The 26,478-nt window shown below is 48.1% G+C and overlaps 1 protein-coding gene across 4 annotated transcripts in view; it reads right to left on the bottom strand.

Annotated features, from left to right (window-relative positions):
• Window positions 1-10,038: 10,038 nt before the first annotated feature.
• Window positions 10,039-26,478, bottom strand: part of LOC119811272 (solute carrier family 22 member 5) — a 78,455-nt gene continuing 62,015 nt past the window's right edge. For all 4 annotated transcript variants that reach the window (XR_006020785.1, XR_006020784.1, XR_006020787.1 and 1 more), the window contains one exon: window positions 10,039-10,333. The gene's annotated coding sequence lies outside the window, so the exon portion shown is untranslated. The remainder of the gene's footprint in view (window positions 10,334-26,478) is intronic.

Here is a 26,478-nt window from a genome sequence, read left to right as displayed (position 1 = left end):
CATGGCGCCCTCTACTTCCTCTCCATAATTGCCTGAGGCTCCATAAGGACCAGTAAGGGGCCATTTTTGTGGTCAGGAAATGTCTGTGGTAGTTGTGGATGACTCAAGCCCCACCCCAAGGCCCTTCTGAAGTGGAGGTCACATTCCTAAAATCCTTGACTGTCAGCTCCAATCTCTTGCTTCTTTCTGGGAGGTGCATCTACTGAGGAGTGAAGATTACCTTTCCCAACACGGCCATGCGGTCCTCTCTAGTCCAGGGGTAGGGTAGGACCCACACAGGGGAGAGGACAAGCATTTCTGGTTTCAATCCTGGACAATTACACTAATCTCACAAGGTTTTCAACCCTGGCTGTACACTAGAGTTACCCAAGGGCTTTTAGAAACACGCACAGATCATGGCTGGGATGTAGAACCATCACTGGGTAAGCACGAAGCCCCAGGTTTCATTCCTCAGCGGCAGAAAACTGGGTGTGCTATTTTTACACCTGTGATCCCAGCACTTGGCAAGTGAAGGCAGGAGGATCAGAAGTTCTAGGTCAATCTTGGCTATCTAGTAAGTTTGAAGGCTAGCCTGGGCTACACAAGACCCTGTCTCAGAAAAGAAAGAGATGCGCTCATATCCAGATATTTCAACAGATACTTCCGGAGAGTTCTAAATGGCTACTAAGCATATAAAAAGGTATTCAGCTACATCAGTCACCGGGGAAATGCAAATTAAAACCACACTGTGAATATGATACCGCCACACACCCACTGGACCAGGAAACGTGAAACAACAATCAGAAAATAACTGCTTGCAAAGATGTGCTGAACTCTCCGCACTCACAGCTGGAGGGACTGGATCCCGCCGTCGAGCATCTGCCCACGAGAAACCTGTGCTCCCCAAGGCCACATCAGAATGTTCACTCGGCAACATCTCCCAGCTGTAGGAGGATCAGATGAACAGAGGGAGAGCCCCTCCGTGCAACTCGTGGTTTAAGATTGGACAGCCGGGTGTGGTGGCACATGCCTTTCGAATCAGGAGGCAGAGGCAGATAGATCTCTGTGAGTGCCTCTCCAGTCTGGTCTACACAGTGAACTCCTGGCCGGCCGGGGCTGCACAAGGAGACCCTGTCCCTGGAATGAACAAACCACAGTGATTACAGGCAACAACCATCTTCCAGACTTGTCGCTGAGCAGAAGGAGCCAGAGACAAAGGACAGACATTGTTTGAGTCAGTGACTTATCTACTATGTTTTTTCAAGGTAGATCTAATGTAGCCTAGGTTGACCTCAAACTCTGTATGCAATAGCTACTGTTTCCTGTTAAAAAAAATCCTGAAAAGCCAGGCAGAATTGGCACATGCCTTTAATCCCACCACTCAGGAGGCAGAAGCAGGCAGATCTCTGTGAGTTCGAGGTCAGCCTGATCTACAGAGTGAGTTCCAGGACAGCCAGGGCTACCCAGAGAAACTCTGCCTGGTTCTAGGGTATAGTCCATCTATCATGGCAGGAAAGTTGTGGCTTCAGATGGGGACGGTGTGGCAGTGGGAACGGGAGGTCAGAGGTCATCAACAGTCAGGGAGAGCAGTAACAGCTGTGCTCTGATGATGTCCTCCTTTTCTTGTAGTCCAGGTACCACCCTCCTTTGGGAAGGGGTCTTTCTGTGGCGGCCGCACTTACATTCGCCATTACAAGATGGCGCCGAGGGCTAAAGTAAACAAGTATGTGGCGCGAACTTTTCGCGCCACATCTGCCTGGCAACAGGTTTCCACCAATCCTTTTCTGCCACGTCACCTAATCAGTAGACACGCCCCGTCCTCCTCTATATAAGCCGCCACCCAGCCCGGCTCGGAGCCCCCTGCTTCCAGCTCTCCCTCAACCAAGCAGCGCTTCATTAAAGTGTGATCAGAGAAGAATCCTGTGTCGGTGGTGATCTTTCCCTGCTGGTCAGGGCTCGCTCGCCGCAGCTGGTGCCGAAACCCGGGAACTTCGGCGGACACACACAGGGGGCCGAAGAGGATTCAGAACTCTACACACGAAGCGGTCGGCGCCGGTAAGTATCCTCAGGTATGCTTCTTGGAGGAATTAGTCCTTTGTGGTTTGCACTAGCAGTGGTTGTTTTTGCTGTAGTGGTTTATGCCTTTTGCATTTTTATCCGTTGTCATAGACCAGGAGAGGAGTGTCTCTGCTGTAACATCTAAAGTGAAAGTAAATCCGTAGCAGATAAGGCGATTTTTCTGCCCTTTTGTAAGCCTCTTGTAGAAAAGTAAGCAAAGATGGGAAACGATCAGTCTGTCTCCAGTGTATGCGATTTTGTAGATCCCATACAGCGGTTACTCCAGGAGAGAGGATTGAAAATCTCGAAATCCACCATAAAGGTGATTGTCGGGGATATTGATCGCTCGGCTCCGTGGTTTGCGGTGTCTGGGGATCTAAATCTGCATTGCTGGAGAAAGCTAGGCAAAGATTTGGAGGCAGCAAAGGAACAGGGGCAATTAAAGAAGGGGACTTATCCTTTTTGGAGATTAGTACACTCCTGTTTAAAAGACGGAAAAAATGTAGAGGAGTTAAGAGAAGGAAGGAAAATGTTGGCAAGACACCAGGACAGCCTTTCAGAAGCAGGTTCAAAGACAGAGGAGGATACAGAAGAAAAGTGCACGGTAATAAGGAACAAAAAAGGAGAAAAGAAAGATATAAAAGAAAAAGAGGATCCTAAGATAAATAAACCTTCAGCACCTCCCCTGTATCCGGTGCTGGATGAATTCGCAGCCTTGCGGCTGGCTGAAGAGGAGCTGGTAGAGGCAGAGGAGGAGAGCTTAGAGGAGGAAGATGCACGTTATGAGGAGGAGAGATATGGGCCAGCTCTAAAAGTGCCCACTAGAGAGTTTCCCCCTCCTTACGTGCAGCCCAGGAGTAGCTGCCATTTCATCGACAGGGGCACTCTTGCGCAGTTAGCTGTGCATTATCCACCTTCAGTGGTGGTATTTCCTGTTTTTGAGGATCAAAATCAACAAAGATATCATGAGCCAGTCCCTTATAAAGAGTTAAAAGATTTAGTGGAAGCGGCAAAGACTTATGGAGCTAATGCGCAGTATACCCGCACATTACTGACTCGGTTGACCACCAGAGCTATGACACCAACAGATTGGTGGGAAATTGCTAGAGCATGCCTTTCTACAGGTCAATATCTAGATTATAGATCTATAGTGGTAGAAGCTGCTCACACTCAGGCTCGAGTAAATGCGCAAACGCCAAATCGAGCTCCCTGGAATGCAGACATGTTATTAGGGCAAGGGCAATGGACAGCTAATCAAACAGCCTATCCAGTGGAGGTTTATCAACAGATTAATGAAATTTACACAAGAGCATGGAAAATGATACCAAAAAGAGGTGAAGTGACGGGCAACCTTACTAAAATTATTCAAGGCCCTACTGAACCTTTTTCGGAGTTTGTGGCTCGCATGATGGAAGCCGCAGGGAAGGTGTTTGGTGAAGCCGAAGAAGCTATGCCTTTGGTTCAGCAGTTAGTGTTTGAACAGGCTACTAAAGAATGTAAGAGAGCCATCATGCCATGGAAAAATAAAGGACTGGATGCTTGGCTTAAGGCCTGCCGAGAGATAGGCGGCCCTCTAACTAATGCTGGCCTAGCGGCTGCTATGCTAGCAGTCTCCAGGGGGCAGGGAAGATCAGGTACCTGCTTTAATTGCGGGAAGCCGGGGCATGTACGAAAAAATTGCCCCCAAGGCACACATAAAAAGAGCCAAGGTCAGAGACAGCCGGGCACATGCCCGCGGTGCAAAAAGGGAAAACACTGGGCAAATGAGTGTCGATCCGTAAAGGATATCAATGGACAGCCCATACCTAATGCAACATCAGCCATGTCAAAAAACGGGCAGAAGGGCCCACTACCCCAGGGCCCGAGAATTTATGGGGCAATTCAGGAGCCAAACATGAGACCACCCCAGTCATCAGAAGGGCCACCACAGGCTCCGCAGGGTTGGACCTCCGTGCCACCACCGGATTGGTACTGACTCAGAGTATGGGTGTTCAAGCTATAGACACAGATATGTCAGGACCTCTAGAGGAAGGAACAGTGGGACTAGTTTTAGGAAGATCCTCCAGTACTCTTAGAGGGTTATTAGTGCTACCTGGAGTGATCGACCCTGACTACAAAGGCATTATTAAGGTAATGTGTCATTCTCCGTTTGGCATCATTTCGATTGCACCCAGAGATCGTATTGCACAATTGTTAATTCTTCGATCAGACCATGAAAAATTTCCCTCTTATGAGAAAGAGAGGGGCAAGCGAGGGTTCGGCTCCTCTGGGGTTGAACTAGCATGCTTGTCTATAGGACTTGATGATCGCCCCATGTGTACCCTAGAAATAGAAGGAAAGCTCTTTACGGGCCTATTGGATACCGGAGCGGACAGAAGTGTGATGCGTAAACAGGATTGGCCGAAGAGGTGGCCGTTACAGACGGCTGCACAAACCTTACAGGGTCTAGGATACAAAAATACTCCAGATATGAGTGCTAAGCAATTGCATTGGAGGATGGAACACAGTCAAGGCACTTTTCAGCCTTTTGTCATAGACCTTCCTTTAAATTTATGGGGAAGGGATGTACAACAACAATTAAAATTGATAATTACCAATGATTATTCTCAAGTGAGTAAAGATGTCATGAAGGCACAAGGCTTTGTACCAGGAAAAGGGCTGGGGGCTCGCCTTCAAGGACGAAGTGATCCCGTGTTGCCCACTCCCAAATCTGATCGGAAGGGCTTGGGTTTTTCCTAGGGGCCACTGATGATGCGTTACGCATCCCCTGGGGCACAGATACACCCGTTTGGGTGCCTCAGTGGCCCCTGTCTATGGAAAAGCTCCAGGCCGCACACATATTAGTTAAAGAACAACTTCAGCTTGGTCATATTGAACCTTCTGTGTCTCCTTGGAATTCCCCTATTTTCATCATAAAAAAGAAGTCAGGAAAATGGAGGCTGCTGCATGACCTTAGAGCAGTTAATGCACAAATGCAACTCATGGGATCTGTCCAAAGAGGGTTGCCTCTTTTAAGTGCTTTACCAAGAGATTGGCCTGTTTTTGCCATAGATGTTAAGGATTGCTTCTTTTCTATACCCTTGCATGTTTTAGATAAACATCGTTTTGCATTTACTGTTCCCTCTATAAATCACGAACAGCCTGATGAACGCTATCAATGGAAGGTCTTACCACAGGGTATGGCCAACAGTCCCACCATGTGCCAGCTATACGTGGATCAGGCGTTACAACCAGTGAGACGTAGTTTTCCAAAAGTTAGGCTGATCCATTACATGGATGATATCCTATTGGCAGCAAAACAAGAGCATATGCTAGAACGGGCATTAGTTGCCCTGGAGGCATCCTTAAAACAAAAGGGGCTGATTATTGCCGCCGATAAGATTCAAAAGACAAGTATTATAGAGTTTTTAGGAGCCCATGTTACCCCAAAACAGATTTTTCCACAAAAAATTTGCATTCGCACATCACATTTACGCACTTTAAATGATTTTCAAAAATTGCTCGGAGATATAAATTGGCTGAGAGGATATCTCCCCATTACCCGTGAAGCTTTGCAGCCGTTGTTCTCAATATTAGAAGGAAATCCTGATGTAACGTCACCTAGAGAGCTTACACCCAAGGGAAAAGAAGCATTAAAGATAGTGGAAAAGGCCATAGAACAAGCGCAGGTTCTTCGGTTTGATCCAGAACAACCATTATTGCTTTGCATTCTGCGCACTGTTGGTCATCCTACTGGAGTATTGTGGCAGACAGGCCCGATTTGGTGGATACATGGTCATACACTTGGTTCGCGCACGTTAAGCTATTATCCTGATTTAGTGGCACAACAGGCATTATTGGGAGTGAGGTTCAGCTTGACCTCCTTTGGCAAAATGCCAGAGAAGTTAATATTGCCCTATACCAAAGATCAAATTGAGGTTTTGACAGGGACTACGGATGATTGGGCCGTATTGATTTCCTCATATTCAGGCGTTATTGATAATCATTATCCGTCTGATAAATTGCTGTCCTTTATGGCACAGAATGTTGTATATTTTCCAAAGATTACCAGTGCTTCTCCTTTGAATAATGGCTTGACTATTTTTACTGATGGGTCCAAAACTGGAATTGGAGCCTATATGGTATATGGCTCCCCGCCTGTTACTCTGAAATTTCGCTCTGGAGCACCCCAAGTCGTGGAGTGTCAAGTAGTGTTGGAGGTCTTTAAGGCCTTTCCCCATCAGCCTTTTAATTTGTATTCTGATTCATGCTATGTAGTTAATGCTGTAAAACATCTGGAAGTGGCTGCATATGTTAAACCTAGTAGCATGGTTGCATCTTTGTTATTACAAATTCAGAATTGTATAATTCAACGTGCTAAACCATTTTTTATCGGTCATATTAGAGCTCATTCCGGTCTTCCTGGACCTATGACTAAAGCTAATGATATGGTTGATAGGGCTACCAGGGAAATGGCTTTAGTTGCCCTGGATCCTATGCAATCGGCTGAACAATTTCATAGAAAGTTTCATGTGCCTGCAAATACCCTTCGCCTTAAGTTTAATATTACTCGCGACCAAGCGCGTGAGATAGTTAAACAATGTTCCTCCTGTGTGATTTTTCATCATCCGCCTCATATTGGGGTTAATCCACGTGGGTTAAAGCCACTTACCCTTTGGCAGATGGATGTTACTCATGTTTCAGAATTTGGCAAACAAAAATATTTGCATGTTTCTGTGGACACTTGTTCAGGTGTTATACATGCCACCCCGTTATGTGGTGAAAAGGTCCTTAACGTAAGGACCCATTGCCTAGAAGCCTGGGCTGCTTGGGGCAAGCCTTATTCTTTAAAAACTGATAATGGCCCGGCATATGCCTCTAAAAGTTTTCAACAGTTCTGCTCTATTTTTGAAATTAATCATACTACTGGTTTGCCCTATAATCCACAAGGACAAGGCATCGTGGAAAGGGCTAACCGCACCATTAAGGAATTGCTTCAAAAACAAAAAGGGGGAATAGCCGAGGGCGCATCCCCGCGAGATAGAATATCTCTCGCTCTCTTTACATTTAATTTTTTGACCTTGGATTCCAATGGCTGTTCAGCCGCGGAAAGACATATGGACCACAGACACAGAAATACAGAATTAGTAAAATGGAAGGATGTAATTGATAACAAATGGTATGGACCGGACCCTGTGATACAGAGGTCCAGGGGAGCTGTTTGTGTCTTTCCTCAGAATCGGCCAGATCCGGTGTGGATCCCTACCAGACTGACAAGGATCGTGACAACACTGGAACAGCCTGACGAAGAGCAAGGAGATGTTGCTGCTCCTGATCCTGTTGGTGAACCTGCCGGTTCCAGTTGAATCTGAAGAATCTTATTTCTGGGCTGTGGCCCGTACATGGCCCATTCCAATTCCTGTTCACAATGAGTCCACAATATTGCCACAATTTTTTGTTGATAGTTGCCAATTGAACTTAGTTTGCAAAAAGGTGGATGCTCAGGAACAAAAATTTAATCAAACTGTAGTGCCCCTAGCAGGAACTTTATGTTTTACCACAAATCAGAGCACTTCTATCTCAGACTGCATCTTGCTAGATGCTATGAATCTTACTGTAGCTAGAGATCCATTTTTAGAAGATACCCCTAATTTTTTGAGAAAGGCCATTAGCGTAGCCCTGCCTCAGGTCAGATCTGGAGCTAAATCTGGATCTGGCTCCTATTTCGGTTCCAATGATACTGTTAATGTTACCACTTATGGGATCAGTTGCAACCTTACAACGCCCAATTGGGTACAGGTTAGCAAGGTTAATAATAGTGATTCACAGGTTGGCAATAGTAATCATACTAGTAATAATATTTTTTCTTGGTCTGTCCCTAGATGCTCTGGTAATGATTTGAGCTATCCCCCTGAATTTGTGGATTGCAGAGGACGATATGATAAGTTTTACAATAATTCTGGATGGGTTCTTAGGAATCTTAACCATTTTAAGGTTAAAAGAAAACTTATGATAAAGGTTGGATCACCCTTTACACCATGGATACTTATGAATTCCAGAGGAGCTATAACTGAGTTGTCTCCATTTGCTACATTTGTTCGCTCTGGAATAATTATGTTAAATAATTATACAGGGATTATGAATCACACTTCTAAAGAAATTAATATAACTAGTGTAGAGAAAAAACATAATACTACTCTACGGCAAACCAGAGTTTGCCTGGATCCTCCCTTTGTCTGGCTTTTGTTTAATACTACAGGGATTTCAAATAATACTGCAGTTGATTGCAAGAAGGATAATTGCTCTCTGTCACAATGTTGGAATTTCTACCATTCAGGTGCGATTGTTATGCGCATCCCTACCTTTGTGTTTTTGCCTGTAAAAGCCAATCCTAAGAACTTCCCATTAGCCACCCTGGTTCGCCGGAAAAGGGATTTTGGCATTACAGCAACTATTGTGACGGCTATTGCAGTGTCTGCTGCTGCAGCTGTTACTGCAGGAGTAGCTATGGCCAATCAAGTTCAGACAGTTACTTTTATCAATTCCGTGGTTCAAAAAACCTCGGACGCTATGTATATACAAGAAAAGATTAACCATCAATTAATGTCAGGTATTTTATTGTTAAATAAGAGAGTTGATTTGGTGGAAAGAAATATGTTAAAAATGTTTGATATAGTTACCTTTGGTTGTGTAGATCGTACTAAGCATTTGTGTGTTACCCCCTATACTGCTACCCTTAATGAATCCCGAGCGATTTCTCAATATCTAAATGGCAATTGGACAAGGGAATTGGAACAATTGCAAGCAAATTTTAGTTTGAAGATTTTGGCTTTGAATCAAACCCAGGCGACTATGGTTTCGCTGGGGGAATTTACAGATTGGCTGGTAGATACCTTTTCATATATTAAGGAATGGGCAGGGGTTGGCGTGCTAGGATTAATATTAACTTCGGGAGTGATATTGGCGTTGTTTCTGATTCTAAGGCTGATTCGGGTAAGGAAACGGGAAAAGGTGGCCATTGCTCGTGCCCTCGCAGCCTTGGAGGCCGGTAACTCCCCCCAAGCTTGGATCAGCATCTTACAGGACTCCTGACCCTAATCCCTGCTTTTGCACCCGAAGGCCATTGAGCCATTGCACTCGGAAAGAGGGATCGATGAGGTTCCCCTGAATCTGGGGATGTGTTGTCCTGGACAGGAGGTTTTGCACCTAAGAGTGCACTGAGTAGATCCACTCAGGAGATCATGACCTTATGCATATGGGTAGTCCCGCTTATTTTTCCCATCCCTGAGAAAAACGGGACATGTCTACATTTTCAGGGTAAGGTCCTCTGACCTCAGCCTTGACTGTCTTTTAAATTTCATAAAATTAAAAGGGGGGAACTGTGGCGGCCGCACTTACATTCGCCATTACAAGATGGCGCCGAGGGCTAAAGTAAACAAGTATGTGGCGCGAACTTTTCGCGCCACATCTGCCTGGCAACAGGTTTCCACCAATCCTTTTCTGCCACGTCACCTAATCAGTAGACACGCCCCGTCCTCCTCTATATAAGCCGCCACCCAGCCCGGCTCGGAGCCCCCTGCTTCCAGCTCTCCCTCAACCAAGCAGCGCTTCATTAAAGTGTGATCAGAGAAGAATCCTGTGTCGGTGGTGATCTTTCCCTGCTGGTCAGGGCTCGCTCGCCGCATCTTTCCACCTCAGTGAACCCCATCAAAATAATTCCTTACAGGATGCCCATTCCTGGAGGGTTTTATTCTAGATCCTCTAGATCCTGGACAATTAACACTAACCTTACAATGACCTTGTACTTCCGATCTTCTGGCTCCTAGCTCCCAAGGGCTGGGGTTGGGGTGAGGGGAGCTGCCGTAGCCAGCCGTGACTATTACCATGCCCACTGTATCCAGCTGTGACCCGCAGACATGCCTGATGTTTCCATGCAGACTTAAGACCCGTAACAAGCGATACGGGTGATGCCTTTCAGCTCAGTGCTGGTTACTTAGGCTAAGCTCACTTGAGGAAATGTCATCCATTTACATTTATGCTTTATTTCATTTATGTCATCCTTTAATAAAAAATTTTCATTTATTTTAATTCACAACAAATTCTTTGGGATCTTTGGGGTCCAGGAGAGATGCAGGCACCAGGAGTTTCAAATGCACTGGAAAAGCAGATCCACTGAGATGTCTCAAGCTGGAGCTGAGAGGTGGCTCAGCAGGTAAGAGCACTTCTTGCTCTTGCAGAGGGTCCAGGTTTGACTGCTTGTAACTGCTTGTCACTCCAGTTCCAGGGGGGCCGAGGCACTTTTACATTCCATGGGCACCTGCACACACATGGTACATGTAAACACAGCCAGACACATAAATAACAAAAATTCCTTTGTTTTACATTTAGTTTTGCAAGGGGAATGCATGCTGGGGCACATATGTGGAAGTTAAGGGATAATTTGAGGGAATGGTTTTCCCCTTCCACCATGTAGGTCCTGGGGACTGAACTCAGGTCGTCAGGCTTAGCCACCAAGTCCCTTCATCTGCTGAGCCATGCCATTGGCCCCGACAAAGTGGTCCTGATGAAAGACACTTTCAGCAGAGTGCAGTGTATCAGTGCGGTGGAGATGCCATCTTTGCTCATGTGAGGTTTCCCCATACAGGCGGAAGGAGTGTTGCAGCATACTGTCGCAATGTGTTTCTTCCGTGCTGAAAGCAGTTGCATCAGGTGAAATGGTGTGTCATGGGAGCATGGGAGGCCCCACCCACTCTGCCCAGGGAAATGGATCGCTTACTGTGAGCAGCTATTATTAAGTCACGCAGAGAGGGCGGCCGGGCTTCCCTAGGGCAGGAACACTGCGGAGGTTCTGACAGTTCCAGCAGAGGAAGAGGAAGGCTGACGCAGAGTGTCTGTGTTTATGGGTAACAGCCAGTTCTGACTTCCAGGCCACGCCTCTTGGTCTCTGTGTCCAGATTAGGAATTTACAACATTTTGTTGAGGACCACACTGGGCTTAGTTTTAAGAGTGTAACTGAGCCGGGCGGTGGTGGCACATGTCTTTAATCCCAGCACTCGGGAGGCAGAGGCAGGCGGATCTCTGTGAGTTCGAGACCAGCCTGGTCTACAAGAGCTAGTTCCAGGACAGGCTCCAAAGCCACAGAGAAACCCTGTCTCGAAAAACCAAAAAAAAAAAAAAAAAAAGAGTGTAACTGAGAACTTCCTGAAAATTCCATGAGGTTGGTGGCAATCTCCCTAGAGATAGCTGACTTCCAGTATACTCTGGTCAAACTACAGGCAGCTTAGACAGGAAGAGACAGGACACAGGGTCACACACTGGTATTTTGCCTACCTGGGCTCCATCTGCCCATCTAGAAACAGGGACCATGAAGCTCCTGCTATGGGAGGGGCTATGCAGACAGGCAGGGCTAGGGACCCAAGCCTTGGGCTTTCTCTGCCATCCACAGTGAGTGGGCTGAACTAAAAGCTGGATCTTGGAGCAGTGCCTCTGATCTGCCTTGCAGGGTTGAGTTCACATGGTGAACTGGAAGGGGCCTGAGGCTTCCTGGCTTCTGCTAGACAGGGCTGCTGGGGGTGGGGAGTGCTCCTCGGATGGATGCACTTGACCAAAGGACTCAGAGTGGCGTGGGATGCGAGAGAAAAAAATTAATCTGATAGAAGCTATGTCACTCAAGGGTTGAAATGCTCCTTCCTGGAGGCGAGAGAACTGTGGCTGTGGCAGGAGTGGCGGACTGGAGCGTTCCACGAGGCTGTGCCATGCCACTTCCCTAGTCCTGGTCCCCTCCCTGTGAGGCGGGAATGATAGTCCACACCTTTCCCTCTGCTTAGCTCTGTGGGGGTGGCCCAGAGGGCCCGGGCCCTGCCTTCAGTGTCCCTGGCTGGAATCTCACTATCTCATCTCCTGTCTGTGATATCACAGTGGCACCTCTTGCTAGCCAGTGTGACACTACCCTTCCTGTTTTGTTCCTCTTCTCCTTTCTTGTAGTTCTGAGGTGTTTTTTTTTTTTAATGTATTTATTTACTTATTATGTATACAATATTCTGTCTACATGTATGCCTGCAGGCCAGAAGAGGGCACCAGACCTCATTACAGATGGTTATGAGCCACCATGTGGTTGCTGGGAATTGAACTCAGGACCTTTGGAAGAGTAGGCAATGCTCTTACCTCTGAGCCATCTCTCCAGCCTCTCTGAGGTGTTTTATTACAAACACTGGTGCCCATATACATTGACCTATTTATTTATTTTTTACATTGACCTATTTAAACTAACAATACATTTACTTCGTTTTTAGCTCGACATCTAGTAAATGTTTAACTTCATTGATTGTTTTTAATGGTCTTGTTTTTAAATTTTCAAATGACATTTATTATTATTTGTGTGTGCACGTGTGTACACCTCGTGGCATGCATGTGGTTGGGAATCAGAGTATAACTTCTGGGGTTGGTCCTCTCCTGCTGCCATGTGGATCAGGGACGCAGCTCAGACCGGGGAGTTGGCAGCCAGTGCCTTCCGCTGGACCATCTCGGCAATCCCAGCTTCCCGACCTGACTGCTACCTAGAGAGCGCCTCCTTTGTCCAGGTGAGGTAGGAGCCTAATTGATCAAATAGCATCTCCAGCTTCTCTCTTTTGACAGTACAGCACACCCTTCCCTACACCGTTGCTTCTTGTTTTGACATTTGGGGATTAAACCCAACTCTGTAGCAGCTACCACCAAAGGCAGACTTCAGTAGACTTTGAAAACTTGTTATACTTGAGCTCTGTATGCTTTGTATCTTGTGAAATGTAACTGGGATTCAGTGGTCAAGAACACACACACACACACACACACACCTTTAAAAGCATACTAATAGGTTGCAAAGCCCATAGCAACAGTGGTCAGTGTGTTCTCACAAGCATGGATCATCCTTCCCAAAGCCACAGGGACTAGCACACGCCTGTACCAGGAAGCAAAATAGATACATAGCCTGGTACCGGGTCCTCCCTAAGAGGCATCTATGAGGGCTGCAGAGACACTTCTGTGGCAAAGCTCTTGTCACCAAGTCAACCGGCTTGATTCCAGGGACCTCCATGGTGGGAGGAGAGAGCTCACTCCCCCAGCCTGTCCTCTGACCCCTAAAGGCATTGCATGACATGGGAGCATACCTCAGCTAAAAATATAATAAAAAATTTAAAAAGCACCACCTATGATGTTTCCTTTTTGTGCTTTTAGGGACTGAGCAGCAAATAGTTCTTGGTTTTATATATATATATATATATATATTTTTTTTCTTTCACTAGAGACATGTGTGACTCAGAGAGTTATGCAAATTAAAGAAGACACTAAAAGGGCTAACTGGAGGCAGTGACAAGGTGGTGAGTAAATCCAGGGAGTGTCCGTGTGGAGAGATGGCAGTCCGGACTCACCACCTGTGATAGTGGGCCAGCCACACACCTCCCTGGCCTCCAGCATGTTCTTCTGACAGCGACAGACAAGCACAGGACCCTCTTCAGAGTAGAATTGATCAGCATCACACGGGCTGGGTGGGTCCACCTGAGGGACTTCTCACAGGAAGTCTGGGGGAATCCCACTGGACACTGCCTGGATGTCCCCTAAGACATCCAACTTCACCGTGTAAACCTAGCAAGGATTTGCTCTCCAGGAAGTCACACACTCCAACCTTCCCCTCCCCCAACCCCAGCACTACTGGTATTTTCCAACCTGTCACATAGATTCTGAAAGTCATTGTCCAGTCTTTCTCCTGGCTTCTCTTCATTTACCTGCTTATTTTCTTCTTCAGATTCTCCAGTGACAAGTCACTAACCAGGTCCCCTCCATTGTCCCGAGTATAGTTAAAAGCTAGGATGTGGCCGGGTATGGTGGTCACGCCTTTAATCCCAGCATTTGGGAGGCAGAAGCAGGAGGATCTCTGTGAACTCGAGGCCAGCCTGGTCTACAGAGTGAGTTCCAGAACAGGCTCTAAAGCTACAGAGAAACAGAGAAACCCTGTCTTGAAAACAACGTAAAAAAAAAAAAAAAGCTAGGATGTGAATGTGAAGAGCAGCAACCGCTACCCTACCAGCAGGCCGGGCTGCCGTGTGGTCTGGATGTGTTTAAGCCTGCTAGGTAGGGCTCCTACTCGGAGCTCAGCAAGGCTCAGCTGAAGAACTCTTGATTTTTTTTTAGATGCAAATCAGAAAATGTTTTGTATAGGCCAGAGTCTCAGCAGGAAGCAGACACGCCCCTTCCCTCCACCCAAAGGGACAGGAGAGTTTAAGGAAGGGCCTGTTTATAAAGAGGGGAGGGCAGGCCACATTGAGAGCAATCCAAAGGGAAGGTGAATGGCCAGCAACACAGTAGGAAGCTGTGGCCGGGAACCCTGCATCCCCCCTGGAACTGCATGAGAGCCCATATACACACATGTACTCACTCATACACAATAACAAGAAAAGGGATTCTAGACCAGGGTTGGGGTCCCTATCATGGACTGACACCCACACTATTTAACTTAGTACTTCAAAGGTAAGTGTACATATTCATAGAAATAGCTGAATTCTCAACAAAAGGCTCAATGTGGCCTCTGTACCAAGGGGCTGGGAGCATGGCAAACAGTCTAAATGCATCTAAGCTGATATGGCAGGGCTTCCAGTTAACACGCTGGGTTATTCACATAAATGAACCCCTTCTCTCCTAAATTGTGCAAAAATTCCAGTCGAGAAAGAAAATGGAATGGGTGGTGCTGGCTGCCACCTTTAATCCTGGCAGAGGCAGGCAGTTCTCTGAGTTTGAGGCCAGCCAGGTATACAGTGAGTTCTGGGACAGCCAGGGCTACACAGTACACAGGTACACAGCCAGTGTACACAGAGAAATACTATTCCAAAGGAGACCCCCCCTCAAAATCAAATGGTATAAAACCTTCAAAAAAACAGAGAACAGTGGAGGAAACATGAATGGCTGAGTCATTTCCACAAATCCTGGAAGGAGGAAAAATGGGGAGTGATGGCTACCAGAGGGGAGCAGAGGGCTGCACTTGTGGATGCAAAGCCTCCTGCTCCCGGAGCTTCAGAGGAGCTGGGGCTTGTAGACGTGATAGTATGGAGGCTGGGGACCCCGCCTTTACTCTGCGCGGGTGGTAGGACAGAGAAAGGGTGCAGGAAGGGTAGGAGAACACAGGGGTGAACATGGGTGGAAGGCTCAGGCTGCACTAAAAACCCACATCAGTGAGCTCTGGGCCTGACTGAGAGATTCCAGATCAGTGAGGATTGTGGAAGAGTGACTGAGAATGATTCTTAATGCACAGATATACACGTGCTCATGCATGCTTGCGATAAACAGGACACACACACACACACACACACACACACACTCAACTTCCTAACCACCACCTGACCTGAATGGCTCAGGGTTCACGAGTGACGCTTCACCCACTGAGAGTTGAGTCTGTTTTCTTCCCTGAATTCAGGCAGACTTGTGACTAGAGCAGAAGAAGTGAGACTTACATGACCCTAAGCCTAACCCTAACCCAAGGCTAGTCATATGACTTTCACATTTCTGGGCAGAGCACTCATAGTGAGCTTCCAGGCAAAATTGGCACCCGCCAGTCCACTGTGCCAGATAGGCCATGTCATGTGTTGTCTCTGATCAGAGGCACACCATAGACCATCTGTGTCCATTCATCCCTGACTGTCCGGGAACTTGCTCTGTAGACCAGACTGGTCTCGAATTCACACAGATCCACCTGCCTCTGCCTCTCAAGTGCTGGTATTAAAGGCGTGCGCCACCACTGCCTAGCCGAGAGGTGGTTACTCCTGCAGAATGACTTAGGGATTCCTTGAGACTCCTGCCTTTCCTGATCTGGATGTGGGCAAAATGGTGCTAAAGATGGGCAAGGAGCCAGGACCTGGAGCCACGTGACTTCTCTCTGAAGGACCAGAGCAGGGCGGTCTCAGCAGTCGCAGAAGGCAGTTAACCATCTGAAGCTGTGTCAGGCTAGCCTGAGGTCAACAGCTCTTCTACCAGAGCCAGAGGTGGCGTGTGGAGAGGAACAGGCTAGCTGGCCCTGGAGCGGGTCCCCAGGGTGTGTCTTTTCCTCATTTCCAGCGCTTCTCCTCCCTGCCTGGAGCTCAGAGAGTCTAGAGCTTTGAGCAGGAGCTATTCAGCTGGCTCCCCTACCCAAGTCAAATGCTCTACAGCTCAATAAAACAAAAACAAAAACAAAACAAATGAACAAACAAAAAACTTTTAAATTTTGATTAATGTTGAGTGGAAGGATGAAGGTATCACACGCGGAGGTCGGAGAACCACAGTTCTGTAGAGCTGGTTCTCTGCTCCCACCTTTCTGTAGGTCCAGGGGATTGAACTCGGGTTTCTAGGCTTGCATCATCAGATGGTAGGCATCTTTACCCACAGAGCCATTCCCTCTTCAGTGGCTGCACTAAAAATACATATGCTAAAAAAACAAACAACCCACATACATTTTTAAAAATGTATGCCATCACTGCAGAAGTATGCTTTGTAGAAAATAAGGAAATATTGAAATGACTCATGATTCTCTTAGCCTTACCCCCAAACAAAACAGAACATTAAGGCTTCTGAAAGAGTCCTCCAGGTCCATGTGTTCTGGGTAGACCTTGCTGAGCGCTCAGCACGTGAGAGTCTGTGCTGTAGCCCAAGACGTGTTCCTTTCACCAGGTGTGGGAGACAGGCTGAGGCAGGTCACGTTGTCCTGTCCCCAGGCTGGCTAAGAGACCGGTCATCTTCAACTTTCCAGGATGGAGGGTACTGTCTATGTAATGTAAGGTTTTTCTATTTTCTTTTATTCACAACCAATATATCCAAATATACTGCCAGGTATAGTGGTTTACACCCATGACCCCAGCACCTGAGAGACTGACTACACAAGGAGCCCAAAGCTAGCCTGGGCTACAAGACAGCCTGTCTTAAATACAAACAGCCAGCTAGAAATCATGGCACATGCCTTTAGTCACAGTGTCAGGAGGCAGAGGCAGCAGAGCTCTGGGACCAAGCTAGCTTGGTCTATATAATGAGTTCCAGGCCAGCCAGGGTAATAACACTGTGAGACCCTGTCTCAAAACATAATCAACAAACCAAAACGACAGATATGCCTGTCTTATTAGCATGTCACTCCGATGCTCGACACACCCTTGAACAGATGTACAAATTCTGAATACTTCCTTTTCTGTTTCAGAATTACATTTATTTATTTATTATTTGGTGTGTCCTTGAATGGGGAGGGGCACACGTGTGTCAACTGAGTGTGGGAGGTCAGAAGACAACTTGTAGAGTGGGGATTCTCTCCTACTGTGTGGGTCTTGGGAAATCAAACTCAGGTCTTCAGACTTGGTGGCAAGCACCCTTACGAAGCAATCTAAAAGGGTCCAGAGTAATTTCTTTTTGATGTTTCCAGAGGTTTCCTGATGTTTCCTTTACAAACAATGTAGTTACAGCCCCTTTTGCCTAGATATGATTATTCCTTAGTTCTGTGAAGTCAATTGCTTGGTCCAACGCGAGACAGTTTTAAAGTTGTCTCTAATCATAGCAACAGTACCCCCCGCTGCTCAGCAGTCACCCCCCCACAGAAGTCCCCACATCAACAGTCCCCTCCCAGTAGGTCCCCCATATCAGTGGTCTCCCACATCAACAGTTCCCACATCAACAGTTCCCACCTCAACAGTTCCCCCTCAGCAGTCCCCACATCAATAGTACCCCCAGCAAGTCCCCCACATCAGCAGTACACTGCGATAGAGACATGCTGCCTACATTAACTAGACACTGAATATTTTAATTTTCTCATTTAGACTAAGTTCAGCAGGAAACCAGAGGAATCACATGCTGGGATGGGGGTGATTTTAATGAATTCTTAGTCTAGAACTAAACTGTTCAAGGCCTTCCTTGACTTCAGAGCACCATGTAGGAGCTCTGGAAAGAGCTGGAAAGGGAAGCCCTTGGGTGTTGGAGCAGAAAAGCTGTCCTGTGGGTTCACAGTCAGGCATTTTCTCAAGCTGTGTCTAGAACATGGTCTGTCACTCTGAAATCACTGGCTCTGTGGAGCCCAAGTGACTGGATCACTGGGAGAGAAGGGTCCTCAGTGACCCCTGCCCTGCTGGCTGCTGCCTCCCTCTCTCCTTGCATGAGACCCACGCAGGATGGGGCCATCTGGTCTTGGGCTTCCTGCCTCTGGGGAAAAGGAGTGAGAATGAACTGTTGTCCCTGACAGGTTATCCAATCTCTGGTGTCCCGCTGTAGCACCAGAAACCTGACTAATCTTCAAGCGCGGAAGACCTCACATCACCCCTGACGTTACTGAACTGTCACCTAACCCCAGGGTTCACTCTCTGTCCATGAAGTCAGCACCAGTCCCCTGGGACTTCCTGGGCCACTTTACAAAACCTTTAACATGGGAAATCCCAAGCTAGCCACAGCCTGACTGCTCTCACCTCCATGTTGCTTTCTCCTGAGCAGCTACAAGCACTAACACCTAGAAGAGGAACAAAGGGAAGTGAGAAGTGGGCACTGGGGATGGAAGGTGAATGATGCAAGCCCATCTGCGGCAAGTTCTCCCGGAGCCACTGCGATGTGGGCTAGTGAACACAAGCTGAGAAGACAGTGACGTGGCCCCATTCTCCTGAGGTTTCCTTCTCACTTGGCCTTGAATGCATGTAAACTGGGAGAAGCCCCAGCCCTCCCCCATCCCGTTTCAAGGATCAATAAATAGGAGCAACCTATAATATAAATATATATTATATATGTATACACACACACACACACATACACACATAAACTATCTTCACCAATGAAGCCACTCATCAGCCACTTACTGAACACCCTATGGCCATATCACCCCAAATGTGCCTGATCTCATCAGTTACTTATTGAACACCTACTACATGCCCGGTACTGTTCCAGTGGAACAGAAGAACCTCCCCTTAGGGAGTGTGTGGTGTTCTTGGAAATACTAAAATCTGAATAAGAAAACAAACAGAACACAGCAGTCACAGGTAGTAAAGTGCTATGAAGAAAAAAAAAAACACCCAGAAAATCAGGAGAAGGTAGAGAACATCGAGAAGAAGTTTCAAAATTTTGAATAGTGGGGTTGGGGTGTAGCGCAGTTGGCAGAGTGCTTGCCTAGAACGTACGAAGCCATCAGTTTGATCCCTAGCACTGCATAAAGCTAGGTGTGGTGGCATGTGCCTGTGATCATTACACTTGGAAGACAGGGGCAGGAGAACTCCAAGTTCAAGGTCATACTTGGCTGCGTAGTAAGTTCAAGGGCAGGTTAGGATGCAAGAGAACCAAAGCAAAGCAAAGGGCAAAAGAAAGGTCTACAAACACACACACACACACACACACACACACACACACACACACACACACAAAACCAGGGATGACTGCAGATCTAAGAAGGTACCTTGTAAAAAAGGAACTGAAGAACTGAGGCCATGAACCCAAAGGGTTAATGGAAAGGTGGTTCCCAGGGTCAGGAACAAAGGCAAAGGTCTGGAGGTGACCAGTGAGGTCAGTTGTGATCTGAGCAGTAAGAGGCGAGGAAAGCCACTGAGGAACGGGAGGCAGGGAGAACAAGGGACTCTGGCCAGATCGGCATAGCAAACATGGCTCTGGCAGGCCATGCCCTTTCCCCCCATTCCCTCTGCCCTGCTAAAAACCATTAGATTACATTCCTAAAGCTCGTCTCCAAGGTCTGTTCCCTTATTTGGCCACTTATTTCTCTTGAGGTTGACTACCAGGGTCCAGCTGTCAAAGTATTGAAGTCTGGCAATCAAAAGCCCCCATTGGCTCACCTAATTAACATGTCCAATCAAAATTAAATACCTCATCTCATCCGGGGTTTCCCCTTTTACCTTTATAAACTGCCATTTGCCTGTGGGCCACATCTGTTTCCTGTCTATCCAGAGGCAACTCTCCCCCTCTAACAAATACCCTTCCTTCTCTCCCTTGTTCCCTTCCCCTTGCCATTTGTACCTTTGGGGCAAATACATTTCCTTTGTGTGAAGAACTTGGTCTTGGGAGTCCTGAGCTGGTACCAAATGTTCAGAGAGGGTCCTGAGATTGCATGGCCTTAGAGGCAAGCTAGAGGGCTTTACATGTAACATAACAGTTCATATTTTAGCAATGATCATCCTGGAAGCATTGTGGAGAATAAACTTAGGAGCAAAGGTAGAACCATTCATCAAGAGAGCCCACCACCACAGACATGCTGGGGACGGTGGTGGTTTGGGTAGAGCAGGTAGCATGGATGTGGCCAGATTCTAGAAAGCAGAGCTAATTGGCTGAGGGAGGACTCCTAGGACTGGGGGTTATTCTGGTTTGATTTCTGGTGTTGTGATAAAACCCCGAGCAAAAGCAACTTGAGGAAGGAAGGGTTTATTTCATCTTACACCTCCAGCTCATAACCTATTAAGGGACATCAGAGCAGGAACCTGGGGCAGAAACCATGGATGCATGATGCTTGCTGGCTCCCTCCCTGGCTCATGCTTTGCTTGCTTCCTTATACAGCCCAGGCCCGTCAGCCTAGGAATGGTGTCACCCACAGCGAGCTGGGCCCTCCTACAGTAACCATCAACCAACAAGAGGATGGATGTCTGGAGAGGAGATGTGGACAACAGAAGCCCATCCAACAGCTCGGCAAAGGTGACTGAGGACTCACAGTCTGTTCGAGGGACAGCAGGAGAAGGGGTGCCAGGGAGGATGAGCAGTACACAGAGACAGGCCATGTACCGTGAAGATGGAAGGAGCATCTTGCATACCTGGTCACCGCAGGACCAGCAGAATGGATGGGATGAACACATCTCAAGTGCAGCAGGTTCAGAAGAGAGAAGCTAGAGGCAAAGGGATGGAGAATGCAGACTGCAAAGCTGGCCCATCTACGGCACCTATAACTGGAACCATGGATAGGACCAGGCTCTCCCAGTTGTCAAGCTCCACCCACTTCTGGGCTCATAAGCCTGCTCTCTCTCGGCTTCTCGACTCCTGTGATGTCAGTTCCAGCTCCCACTGCCACGTGAGCCTTGGGACAAATGTCCTGCTGAGAAAGTCCCCATGTTCTTTTTTTTTTTTTTTTTTTGTTTTTTTTGTTTTGTTTTGTTTTTTAGAGACAGGGTTTCTCTGTAGCTTTGGAGCCTGTCCTGGAACTAGCTCTTGTAGACCAGGCTGGTCTCGAACTCACAGAGATCCACCTGCCTCTGCTTCCCGAGTGCTGGGATTAAAGGCGTGCGCCACCACCGCCCGGCTCAGTCCCCATGTTCTTATAAACCAAGATCTCATCTGCTCTTTCATGATGGTGGGGGGAGGGAGGCTCAAGGACTAGTTAGTCAGGGCTCCTGTTCTGTTCTCCCAGGGCCGCCTTCTGTTGCAGAGGGCCAAATTCAACAAACATGCCATTAGCAGAGAGGTAATTTCAGATGCCAATGTGCCTGTGAGGGCAATAATGTAGGGCGAGGGGCAGAAAGGATGGAGGAGCCTCCCTGCTGTAGCCTGTATTGTCAGCTGGTCTCTCTGGTAATGCCTGGATAACCAAACTGGGCCAATTCCCCTCTGAGGCCTCCCTTGTAGGATCTTCCTTATCGGCACTCCGGGACTTTGGCTGGGGCCCGCTGTTTCCTAGCCACAGACAAAGGAAGACACCCCCCACACTGTGGACTTTTCCTTTTGCAGCTACAAAAGACTAAAATACAGTATCTTTTCACTGATGGATTAGGGAAATACTGAAATCAGAAAACCCCTCTCAGAAGACATTTATAATTCTCAGCAACAATTACAGTTGACATTTGGTATATACTGTGATCCCAGCACTGGGGAGGCAGAGCCGGAGGACTACTACAAGCCCAGCCTGGTTTACATAGAAAGCTCCTGGTCAACATAGTGAGACTCAGTCTCATAACACAAAAACAGGACAAAACAGACAGCAAAAGCATTTCACAGACATCCTTCCAGACGTTTTCAGACAGGGTTTCATGCTGCACAGGTTGGCCTTGAATCCCTGGCCCTATGATTCTACTTCTCAAGCCTGGGATTACAGGTGTACATCACCATGTCTGGATTGCAATGTAAAACTGGGAGGAGGGGAAGGAAATCAAGCTGTATATGGTGGCATATGCCTGTAGTCTCCTGCTCAGAGCTGAGGCAAAAGGATTGCAGGGGTCGGAAAAAGAAATTATAACCATTGTTTTGTGACTTAAATTTTTACTAAATCTGTTATGAGATGCTCCTGCCATTGCAGTTTCCTCTTAGGGATAATTTTCGTTTTTTAGTACTTTACATATGTCTGCTCACAGTATGTTATCCAATCCCCAAACACTGGCCATTTGCCTTGATTCTAGTGAGGGCCACCAGAAGTCAGTGTGGTAATGAACAATCTGGTGTCTTTTATTTTCCCTCAGAAGTGGGTGGAGGCTGTAAATCTCTGACTGTTTCCTTCAGTTATTAATACAAGTACCACTGTCTGGTGCCATAGTCTCATGGCAGAAGTAGGTGATGGAGGAGGAGCTGGAGCTCCAGACGCCATCAACCAGACTTGGTTGAGAGGCTAATTCTGACAGGCCCTAGCCCTCTTCTCCCTTAAGGACTGCGCCTTAGGAAAACAATAGGCTCCTCCCATTGGCACCGTGAAATCCATGGGGATTCCCCATCTCAGCCAGCGAGCAAATGTCCTTCTCTGACCCCCAAAAAGAGCCCACTCCAGCCCCTTGGGGAAATCCCCATGGGAAAGCTCCTCCCCTCCCCCCGTGTGGGGGGAATCCTGGCTCTGGGTCAGGGCTGCAAGGACACTTCCAGGCTTGCTCCTCATCCCTTAGAGGGCTGCCAGGGACAGTGTGTACCCTCAGAGTTCCAACTCTGAAGGCCAGCACACCTGGGAATGTGCAGTGACTCTGACACATTCCAGCTCATCCCAGAAGGTGACCACCTGGGGATGGCATGTGGCAAAGGGGTGGGACTCTGCCTACTGTTAGATCTGCAACCCTCAGCTCACTGCAGTAGCCCCCAGCAAGGACATACCACTCCAGAGGCCTCAGCTAGCTCATCTGCAAGATGGGCACAATAATATCAACCTCGCAGGCTTGCTGTGCGGATTAAACAAAACAAACACTGGTAAAATACACAGGGGTCTGGTGTACAACAAACACGGGTATCCAAAGGACTGGAGGATGGCTCCTGCCAGGCCCTGTGACACAGACAGGAAGCTCCGCAGAATTAGCTGACCTCTATACTCAAGACAGTCCTGACATAAAATGCAATCCTCACCCCCAGCTCCAGGACAATGTAAGGACAAGAAGTGTCATTCACAGTGAAGAGAGCAGGAACAGTCATTAGCTCCTCTTTATTAATAAGGATACAAGCTCAGCACGGTAGGTGCCTTGCCTGGGTCACAACAGGAAAAGGCTGGGCTAGATCAGGGCTGGGTTCTGGTCCCTGGGGGCACACTTTGCTGTAGGCAGCGGGCTTGCAGCAGGGAGTTTGGGTGAAAAGGGACTCTTCACAGGTCCTTGATAGAGAAGGCATGTCCTTGGGGGGCAATGGCACCCCTCCACCACTACCCTGCCCCTGCTACACTCATCTGAGTCACCCCATCTTCCTGTGGATCTTCCTGCAGAGAGCAGCTATGAACCTCCAGCTGTCCAGGGCCGATGAAGGGGCGGGGAGGCGGCAGGTCCCAGGCTCTCTCCATCAATGCAGTCCTGCCAGCAAGGGACCTGAGGACCCGCAGCTCAGGAGGGACATAGGGACTGCTAGTGACCTGCTTAGGACCTGGCTGACCTTACTGTGAGGTAGAAATGGCTCCCACCAGACAATAAGCATCTGGACTTACTAACTACTGGGCGCCTAGGACCAGGACCCCACGGTGTCTGGTGTGGTGAAGGCTGAATAAAAGAGGCAGCTAGACTTAAGTCAAGGGGAAGAGGGGAAGGAACAGAGGACACAGGGTTTGGGCGACCTAGACTAGTGTCCCTTTTCTCTAGTAAACAGAACACCTGTAGAGAAGCAGGTCCCACTGCACCCAAGGGGTCACTCTGCAGAAAGCCAACACCCAACAAGGGTAGCTGATTGGGATTATCAGTACACAGGGCGGAGGCTGGCATCTGCTTAGCATGCCTGAGCCATCAGGGCAAAGGCCCGTCCTACTGATCCAGTATGTCCTGGCCAAGGTGGCTGTAGACAGACGGGGCAGCGATCCTTCCTTTTTAGCATCTGTGGAGTGTCTCCCTCCACATGGTTAGCTTTCCTTTCCTTAGTCACAGGGAGAGCATCTGGAGGAAACTGGGGGTCTGGGTGCTTGTCTACCAATGGGAACAGGCTGGTTACATGGCAGGCCGTCTTTGCCCACTAGTATCTGGGAGCTCCATAGGCCACAAGAAAGGAAAACAGCTTTATTATCTCCTTGCTCAGACTAAGACTGAGGCTTTTCCCTGAGTGGTCAGGTTAGCTGACACTTTTCAGCCTGTCACCCTCACTGTGCCACAGACTGCATGACAGTAAATAACCCCCGATGCTCATGCCTCACCTCAGTACACATGCTTGTCACCCCAGCTATTAGGGATGGCAAGATCAGGGCTTGCCTGGGTTACAGAACAAGTCCATTAGCTAGCCTGGGCAACTTAGTGAGACCCTGCCTGGAAGCAACTCTCTCTCTCCGCCCCCTCCCTCCCTCCCTGTCTGTCTCTCTCTCTCTCTCTCTCTCTCTCTCTCTCTCTCTCTCTCTCTCTCTCTCTCTCTCTCTCTCTCTCTCTCTCTCTCAGACATATCCGAAAGAACAAAACTGCTAGTATTAAACATCATAGTGAAGTGATTGGAGATTGGAGAGCCTGCTGATTGGAGAGCCTCTAACCTCAAGGGCGGGTCCACTTGAGTGTGAAGCCTGAGCCTTGCTGTGTCACGTGGCATAGATGGGCGCTGAACCTCACGCCGCTCAGCAGGCATGTGCAGATTCTTCCCTCTCCCTTACAGCCTCCCCTCAGTCGGGCCCTGCGGGCCTGCGCCTGCGCCGAGAGCAGCATTGACTTGTCCAGCTGGCTGACCCCTAGGGAAATTCTACCCTCTTTGAGTCACCACACAGCAGGCGCTTTGCACAAGCGCTGGACTACAAACAATCACCGTGCTTGCTTCACCATTCTGCAGCACTTCCAAAATCCCCTGTGATGTGCTGGGATGAAATCTGGATCCAAAAACTTCCCCACGTTTCCCCCAGCTTGAACGGAGTGATGCCCTACCAATCACATGCTACTTTATGAGTCTGACTTCCCCACGGAAAAGACAAGATCTTAGATTCAAGACTATGTCGGGTCCAGGAGAAAGTGGGACAGACGGCTAAGCGCACACCTATTAGCACATTGGCCTCCAGGATCGCTCAGTAGGTGTGGTCTTCTCAGCTCTTCTCACCCCACGCCCCACCCTAAACCTCTTCATTGTCTTTGCTTTCCATCCCCAGTTCCTGATTCCTATATCACCCTGCCATTTCGGATTATCTGTTGGTCTTCTGCTCTTGGCTCTTGGTCGACTGGCACCCCTCAACCCCCGCCATTTCTATTCCTTTCTTGGGTTTTTTTTTTTTTTTTTTTTTTGGTTTTTTCGAGACAGGGTTTCCCTGTAGTTTCTAGAGCCTGTCCTGGAACTAGCTCTTGTAGACCAGGCTGGCCTCGAACTCAGAGATCCACCTGCCTCTGCCTCCTGAGTGTTGGGATTAAAGGCGTTCGCCACCACCGCCTGGCCTTTCTTGGTTTTTTTGAGACAAGGTTTCTCTGCAGCTTTGGAATCTGTCCTGTAACTCACTCTGGAGACCAGGTTGGCCTCAGACTCACAGAGATCTGCCTGTCTCTGCCTCCTGAGTGCTAGGATTAAAGGCGTGCGCCACCACTGCCAGCTTCTAGTTCTTTCTTGCTTCCTCCCACCCCTCATGGCCCGGTTCTGTCTACTGGAAATGTTCAATGTACTATTTTCTCTCCTGCTCTGGACTCGTCTAGATGCCTCTGGCTGTACTCTCCCTCACAGCTACGATAAAAACCTTCTCCTCAACCATGCTTTGGAGAAATCATTCCACTTACTTATGGTCTGGAGTGACCAAGCCCCTCCCCACCTCTCTGGCTAGGAGCCTACCAGTGACCCTTGTCAATTGGCTGAGAAGGTCCAACCTACCAGATGAACACAGGCATCACTTGCATCCTTCTGCAAAAACACTGCTCGGGGACTCTCCACCTTCATGCTAGACACACAAGTCCTAACATATGGCCATGTGTCACTGCTGTGGCCTAGCACAGTTGCTGACTGAATAAAAAGAAAACGAGGACCTGACACTCCTAGGTATGGTTGAGGAGAAGGTTTGTTGTAGATAATGAGGGAGAAAACAGCCAGACTGGACGTGGGCATCAGACTGAACCAGGCCAGAGACTTGGAGCGGGGTGGTACTGAACAGATGACTATGACACACGAGAGTGCTCGCAGGAATCAAGAGAA

Source organism: Arvicola amphibius, chromosome 4 (assembly GCF_903992535.2).
Source record: "Arvicola amphibius chromosome 4, mArvAmp1.2, whole genome shotgun sequence".
Classification (NCBI taxonomy): Eukaryota; Metazoa; Chordata; class Mammalia; order Rodentia; family Cricetidae; genus Arvicola; species Arvicola amphibius.
This window is presented reverse-complemented; position numbering and strand designations above follow the sequence as displayed.